Source organism: Nematolebias whitei, chromosome 16, assembly GCF_014905685.2.
Source record: "Nematolebias whitei isolate Nwh7 chromosome 16, NemWhi1, whole genome shotgun sequence".
NCBI lineage: Eukaryota > Metazoa > Chordata > Actinopteri > Cyprinodontiformes > Rivulidae > Nematolebias > Nematolebias whitei.
In genome coordinates, this window is record NC_056513.1 from 39,695,619 (window position 1) to 39,704,033 (window position 8,415).

General features: G+C 43.5%; 1 protein-coding gene across 1 annotated transcript in view; it reads left to right on the forward strand.

Annotated features, from left to right (window-relative positions):
- The window catches only part of lcor (ligand dependent nuclear receptor corepressor), a gene marked incomplete at its 5' end in the record, with an annotated part of 55,659 nt that overhangs the window by 9,879 nt on the left and 37,365 nt on the right, over positions 1-8,415 (forward strand).

Here is an 8,415-nt window from a genome sequence, read left to right on the forward strand (position 1 = left end):
GGATCTGTTCCAGGCAGACGGATCTGTTCCAGGCAGACGGATCTGTTCCAGGCAGACCGATATGTTTCAGGCAGACTGATCTGTTCCAGGCAGACCGATCTGGTCCAGAGAGACCGATCTGTTCCAGGCAGACTGATCTGCTGTTGGTTCAGTTTTTGTCAGGTTTGTCATCATTGAATTGTTAGGGGCTCATTTTACATGGGTATTAGAATAAAAAAGTGAATAATCATGGACTCCTGAGGATTGTAAAATTAGTAGTTGGATTGCCTTATGAGATTGATCACATCTGTTAGTGGTACACAACAAACAAGTGTAGTGAACTAAGCCTCAGGTCAAAACCTGGACCTTCGTGGGACAGGAACTGTTATTTCATTGATTTGAGTCCAGAAATACAAATTAAGCTCATCCAGAGACTTTCTAAGTGTGTCCTGCACTAATCAATTGAAAGAACACTCTCTTTCATATTATCATTACTATTTTACAAATGTCTTAATAATCAAAAGTGTGTTTAGTTCAAACCATTTTAAATGTTGAAGTGAACCACTCATTTTAAATCAACTGTGAAACAGTATTAATGATTTTTAATCCTCATTCAAAATAGAAATCAAGTTAGATGTCTGTTACAAAGTAATTATGCATTTTGATCTTCTGTCTGAAATGAGAAGGAGCGATGTCGGTCAAAAGTCGGAGAAAGTCAGAAAGAAGTTATTGGAACGAACTGTCATGTTTTTAAACCTAGCAGACGGTAAACAAGAGAAGCTGGCACCTGTGAATCTCTCATTTCGCCATAACATTTCTCTGTCTGTTCCTAAAACATCTCACTGTTTTTCTGACTTGTAGTAACCTCTTACGTCACTAAAACCACACCCCTGTTGGTTCGTTCAACCAATCAGGAAGTTCCCAAAAAAGGGACCGGAAGCGAACTCTTTAAAAAGTCGACACTTCCTAGTTCCAGTCAGTTCAAAGTTCTGAGACATGAACCAAAGTTCTGAGAGCAGAACCAAACGAAAGTTCTGAAGTGCTGGAGTTAGTTGGGAGTTCTTTCGAGTCTCGTGGGGATTATGGAATCTTCCACATCTGAGTGGAACTCTGACGGGCTCACAGCTCATGTGAGTCCACCCGTGAGGTGAGCGTGCTGTTGAACGAAGTACCGTCACTACTCCGGACGGTTCTCTGCTATCCTACGGAGACGCTGAAATGGTAACGCTGAAAGAGAACTCTACACCGAAGCTGAGATATCTTCTGCAAGGTAAAGAGTCGATTTCCACTACCGAAGTGTACCGAGGTAGAGCTGGGTTCGAATGGAGGGTGTCGTTCTTCGTCAACACATTTTCCCTCACACATCTTTTCTCTCCATTTAAACTCCTTCATTCCCCATCTTTAAACTTCTATCTGCCAGTAATTAATCCAGATATTTTCAGAAATGTCTGTTGTAATTAGTTGCAAGTGAGAAATCATGGCCGTATGATTTCTCATTGTAAAGCTCAGTAATTATGCTGTGTTAATTGTAATCAATCTGCCAATTAATGTAAATGTGTGATGTGTTTTTAAATCGTTTAAAATAAACGACCCACTGTTGTTGGTGAGTCAGAAATTTAAACACGTCTCTGTCCACATTTACTCCACAAAGCACGATATGACTTAGTCCAGAAAAATGAAAGAATCCGTTTAAATTAAGTATAATATCATGTACTTGAACTAGTCCAGATAATATAAAATGTAAGAGAGCACCCCTGAGCTGAATCCATCTCTTGCTCTCTCATTACACAAGAAACCAGGTCGTGGGCTTGTAACAAAGAGCCGTTTTGTTTTAAACAACTAAACAGAGAGTTGCAGTGAGCCGACTGTAGCAGCTGCTGCTGCATCGTCTCTGTTTCACTTCATCTTGGGCTGCGTCTGCAGAAGCGTGGTCAGTAACTGTTGAAGTCGTTGGGCGATTCATCAGCTGACCTATAGCTAATTTTCAGTCACTGATTGTTCATAAGGCTGCTGGGTTGTATCTCTGTGCTAACGCAGTGACATCTCAGTGATGGTTCAGTTGGAAGAGTGTGAGCTCACTTTTTACCACAACCTTTGTTTCCCTTTCACATTCTCTGCTTGTTTGACCCAGTTTGAAAGAGAGTGTGTGTTAATTAAATGCTCAGCTGTTTTGTGAAAAGATGATCAATGACTGCCTTCCTTTTTGACTTTGACATAGTCAGATTTTGTTCCCAGGACTGGTGCAGTGGAGTAAAATCTGTTCAAATAATGCACGTTTTATGTTGATTAAATGTCAAACAGTGCAGTGAGAGCATTTTGAGTTTCAATGGTTTTTTGACTCGCTGTACAAAGAATTCAGTTCTGTTCATTTTTATTGTGCCATGTCAAAAGTCATCTCAGGACATTGTACAAAAATATCAAGTCCAAATCCATCCATCCATCCATCCAACCATCATCTTTACCCACCTTGACCTTCTTGCTGAGAGGCAGCAGCTCTACCACCTGAGCCACTGTGCTGCCCTCACATACCATTATATATCCAAATAGAACACAATGCTGTCCCATTCAGTACATCATAAAATGCCAGTTAGTATAACGTTGTGTACAGAAGCGAGCCAGCACATGGGCTTGAATCTTCACCTTGTTACAATCCTTCATCCTTGCAGCACATCGACAGTGGAAATGTTGTGGAGCAGAGTGGAACTGGAAATGCCATGCTTCTGTCTTGTGAGCTGAATAACTTGAAAAATAAGTGATATCAACTTCCATTTTGAAGTGTGGCTGCATCTAGGTGTAGGAACGGGCCCTTTCGAAACTTTTGTTGCCATGTCAAAATCCAAGCTTGCTGCTGCTACATGTGAACCGGCCACCCCGATCATTTGAGGAAACTACGCTCCCCAGTTTTTATGTTACTTAAAAGTAGAGTTTCCTCAAATGATTGGGGTGGCCTGTGGGGTGTCATAAGATTAATCTATGGTGGCCAAGGCCACCCCCTGGCTCCACCACTGCACCTGGTGGTGAGTATAATTGCTCCCTGTGCTCACCATGATCCGTCACTTTGCGCAGCCTCGGACAAACCAAAAAACAAACCTACCTCTGTTGTTATGCAGAGTGTAACTCTTACCCACTTCAATATCTTGTAGCAAAAAGATCAAGGTTTACTTGCATTCTCTGTTCAGTGTCAGTCCAGAAAAAGTAGAAAAACTCATCTTGAAAACTACAAACATTCACTTTTCAAACCCGTCAGCGACGCGGGACATCGGCGCTGCTTGCTTATAAAGTAGAAACTTGGAGCAGAAGGATGGCTCAGTGGGAAGTCTGAGTGCTCATGGCGAAGGATCTGGTAAACAAAGTTCTACTGAAGCTGGACCAGTCACAGCAGTTTTCTTTAGAAGGTTTGAGAAGATAACGCTGTAAAGAGAAGTGCAATCAAGGAGCATCCTCATCACTGGTTAGACTGGTTATTCTATTTGTGTGTCCACAGAAATCCAGGGCTGTTAATCAAAGACCAATTGAGATGTTTCCAACTAATGTAAGCCTAGCTCCTGCTGGAATTAAATGTTTGTCGTATAATCTGAAGAATCAAATTCAGTGGTTTATAAAGTTTCTGCCCTCATTATATGACAAATGTTACAGACGCTCTGTTGTCTCGTGTAAAAAACCCTACCTGTGTCTCTAATGTTCAGTTGGACACCTGCAGTGCATTTGGAATCATTGTAGTCCTGTTTCATGCCATATGCAGACCATATATCACGTTGCACACGAGCCGCTACTCTGCAGTTCAGATTGAGGAGCATTATCATATCAGCTGGCTCCTAATCCCTTTTAAACTAATAATGCATCGTGTTGTGTTTCGAGGCTGCTTGCTGATTTGTAATGGAGGGGAGTCTGGTGCACAGAAGCAGTGTTTTATTTATTTAGCTTTTTTTCCAGGAGAGAGGAAACAGATATTTGCCCAATCAATCTACTGCCCTAATCAATCCAGCCTCACCCACACAGGCGGCTCCCTGTGGGGAGGCTATTCTTAGCAAGATAACAGTCATCCAGGATAGAACTTGTTCTACTCGCTCACGAGGACACACTTGGAGTCATTCACACAGCAGCCCCTGTCCTGGAGCAACTACCAACCAACAGCACTAAGAGACATGTTCATATTTCAACGTGTTCCTTCCCCACATCAAACCCTTTGGCATCCCCAGAAGTTAATCTGAGAAAAAGTGATGACCAATTATCCAACTGACGTTTGATTTTGTTAGGGGACAGAACTGAGCACTCCATGTGCAAGGATCTTCACACTCCACACCATCAAACTCTCTCTTCATACTTAACATTAATCTGGACTTCAACTTTCATGTGCTTTTTTCTAACAAACATTTATGATAAAAACGCATGAAAAACATGTTGTGACACTATTTACCCACTCCAAGCACACACTTAATGACTGAAGTTCAGTGTGTCTGTCACAATCCTCATGTTTTCGACCCATATGCAGGCAGGCAAGCGAAGGCAGGAGTTTAAATAAAAAGATTTATGTGAACAACAAAAACAAAAGGCTGACGGGGCAGCACTAAAACTTACTGCAGCTAAATAATGAGGAGAACAGAACAGAGTCATCAGACGGAAACAGGACAGGCAGAGGAGGACTGAGAAGTCTGTGCAGAACAGAACAATGACCGGACGCTTGTGTAGTGAAGAGGAGAGCTTTAAGTAAGACTGAGGGAGAGAGAGACCATGAGTGCACCTGGGCAGGTAGCTGACAGGTGAGAATGATCAAGACTGGACAGACAGAAGGGGCAGAATGACATAAACACAAGAAGCAGAAAAGGGAAGTCGCAGAAGTACAAGACAGACCACGGACAGACTGGGTCAGTGTCCAACTAATGCCAGGCAAAGACTCAACAATGCAGATGTGCTGAAGCAGATGCTGCTTGTATGAAATGTAGAGAAAGCACAACTTAGACATACATGCATACATACGTACATACGTACATACGTACATATGTACATACATACATTATCTTTACCCACTTTTTCCTTTAGGGTCGTGGGGGTCACTGGTGCCCATGTCCAGCAGTCACTATGAGAGGCGGGGGACACCCTGGACATGTCTCCAGTCCATGACAGGGACACATAGAGACAAACGAGACAAACAAACATTCTCTCTCTCACCTAGGGACAATTTAGAGTCACCAATCAGCCTAACGTGCATGTTTTTGGACTGTGGGAGGAAACCGGAGTACCCGGAGAAAACCCACGCATGCACGGAGAGAACATGCAAACTCCACCCAGAAAGGCCCCTGGACCGGGGTTTGAACCAGGGACCTGCTCGCTGAGAGGCAGCAGCTCGACCAGCTGCGCCACCGTGCTGCCTGTGTAACAAACCCCCTCAGGTTATTGTTACTTTGAGACAAGAAATTAATAAATGTTAAGACGTGTTGTTCAGTATTTTTTTTTAAACGAGATTGAAATGAGAAGTCTTTTTGTTACGTGTTTTATTATCTAAAATTATGACAGTACATGTTTTAGGACTTGAAATATCAGGATGTAGGGGAGAAAAGCCACAATATTCTTAGGTACTGTATTTTTCGGACTATAAGGCGCACCGGATTATAAGATGCATGAAGTGAAACAACCCAGCAGATAAGTCAATCTTTAGTCGCCTCATTCACAATAACCACATAAATTAGGTTTGAGGTCCGTAAGCACAACCAGAATTAATACATAAAGCTCACTGTTGATTTTTGAGAAGATTAAAGATTGTATGTGCACCTTATAGTCCAAAAAATATGGTAAGTTGTTGTGAAGCTAGCCTTCTCGTGTGCGTCTTTACAGGCCTGAAGAGTTACAGCACAGCTATTTTTGAACAGAACTCAGTCCAGCCGCAGCACACTGGTGTTTCCCCAGGAGGTTCCAGGGTGGCAGCCTGCACCTGTCAACACGGAGCTGAATAATTAGGGCACATTTTCAGCACTCTAACCCGCTCCCCGGGGCTTGTAAGACTTTAAACACTCCCTTTAATGAATATCAACCAATCCTGTCAACCTTCAGGGTGGGACATGTCAACGTTAGTGACTGGGAACAAGGTTCACATAACAAAATGGCTCCCCATTATGAGCTGCTGGGTACAATGGTTAAACCAAAGAGTCGGGCGTTTTTATGGCGGCGTTTTATTTGATCAGCTGCAGCTGTGGTGGACAGTAAAATACTCCTGTGTTCAAGGTTCTTTATTGTCATTCACATCACACGTGTGGTGCATGAGGTGGAATTAAATTGTGTACTCAAGGTCCCACTTACACCCAATAATAGCAAAAATATTTTGGGAGTGGTGGCGCAGAGGTTAGAGAAGGTGGGCCTGTGATCGGAAGATCGCCGGTTCAAGCCCCCGTACCGACAACATCAAAATGTGGGTGGGGTAGGTGAAGCACCCACACCTGCCCCCACCCTCATTCGTCCCACTCTGGGCCCTTGAGCAAGGCCCTTAACCCCCACCTTCTGCTCCTCCGGGTGTCCTAGATGCAGCTCTGCTCCACACAGAGGCTGTGGCGGCTCGGTGTCTGTGGTTGAGTCAGGAAGAGCAGCCGGCGTAAAAGTGCCAAGTCTTTGAGAGATCTAGTTCGCTGTGGTGACCCCTGACACAGGGAGCAGCCGAAAGAAGAAGAAATATATAAATAAAAATGAACACTATACAAGGATCCAAGATACATGTTTTTTTTCTTCTTTAGGCTGCTCTCTTCTTCGGGGGTCGTCACAGAGAACTAACTCGCACGAAGACTTGACGATTATTCTTCACGTCAGACTTCCTGACACAACCACAGACATACGACAGCCTCTGAGTGGAGCAGAGAGCTGCCCCTAGGTGTGCCTGGGGAGCACATGGTGGGGGTTGAGGGCCTTGCTCAAGGGCCCAGAGTGGGACAAATGAAGGTGGAGGCAGGTGTGGGTTCTTCACCTATCCCACACACATGTTGTCGGTACTGGGAGTTGAACCTGCAATCTTACGATCACAGGCCCACCTTCTCTAACCTCTGCACCACCACTCCCATCCATGATCTACTCTAAACAATAATAAATGTTAAATGGACTGAAGCTCCTTTCTTTACTCTACAATCTGTGCCTCGTTAGCTCATTCATGCAGCACTCACAATCATTCTACAGACACTGATCAGAGCTTGATCACATTCAGACACTGATGGACGCACATCGGAGGCAACGAGGGGGTCAGTGTCTTGCCCAGGGACACTTCAGCATGTGACTGCTGGTGGACTCAAACCCCCGACTCTTGCATTGGACGCAGCTGTTCTAATCACTCAGCCACAGCCGAGTGTAATGTAATAGAATACGGTGTATTAAACAGCAGCCCAGACATAAGGTGTAGTGAGCAGATGGATATGAATACAGCAGTTTAAAGGCAAAAAAATCAGCAGCACGGAAAATCAGCAGCACGTATAAGGTGACATTTCACCAGTTAAAGTGTTATTACAGTGATTCTCCTGGTTAGAGATTCATGAGTCTAACAGCTTCAGGGTAGAAGCTGTTCCTCAGTCTGTTGGTTCTACACTTAATGCTCCTCAACCTCCTGCCTGAGGGGAGTGGGACATATTCTGAAGAGTTCTGACCACAGAAGTACTTTGTAGGCAGGGGATTTAATATGAGTCCACATTTACAGAACGAGCCTTGTTGTTCAGTCAGAAGCGTAAAACCCTTCCAGGGCGGTCCTTCAGGAGCTTTTCTCAGCGGGGCGGCTGTGGCTGAGTGGTTAGAGCACTCGTCCTCCAATATGAGAGTCGGGGGTTTGATTCCACCAGCAGTCACATGCTGAAGTGTCCCTGGGCAAGACACTGAACATTGACACCTCTAATGCAAACTGACTTTTTGGTGCCGCCTTTTCTTCTTCTCCTTTCACCAATAAACTTTTACTGTGAGTCAGTCATTAAGAATTGAAAGGAAACTGTAAAATATATTGTTGAGCATGCGTCAGGATCTGTAAAATACATCAATTAATGCAAAGTACAAATTACTATGAAGAATCTGTAACCAATGTAAGAATGTTGTCTGTATTTGAACACATTGTTTACAGAGTTAGTCCAGTCAACTCTGAAGTGATGGCCTGTCAATAATAATATTAAGTCAGGTTATGATAGTTAGTACCTTATTAGCTGTGACATCAGCCACAGAGCAGGATGCACGAAGAAAGAGGGAAAGGTCTTTAACTAGAACATGGTTTACCAAATAAGTGCTGGTGTTTTATCATTATTCAAGCTCATAAAACAATTATTTCTTAAAAACAAGATATTGTGCAAAAGAGTCCTGATGTGAGCTCACTCATCCAGGTAACTGAATCATCCAGGTAACTGAATCATCCAGGTAACTGAATCATCCAGGTAAATGAATCATCCAGGTAAATGAATCATCCAGGTAACTGAATCATCCAGGTAA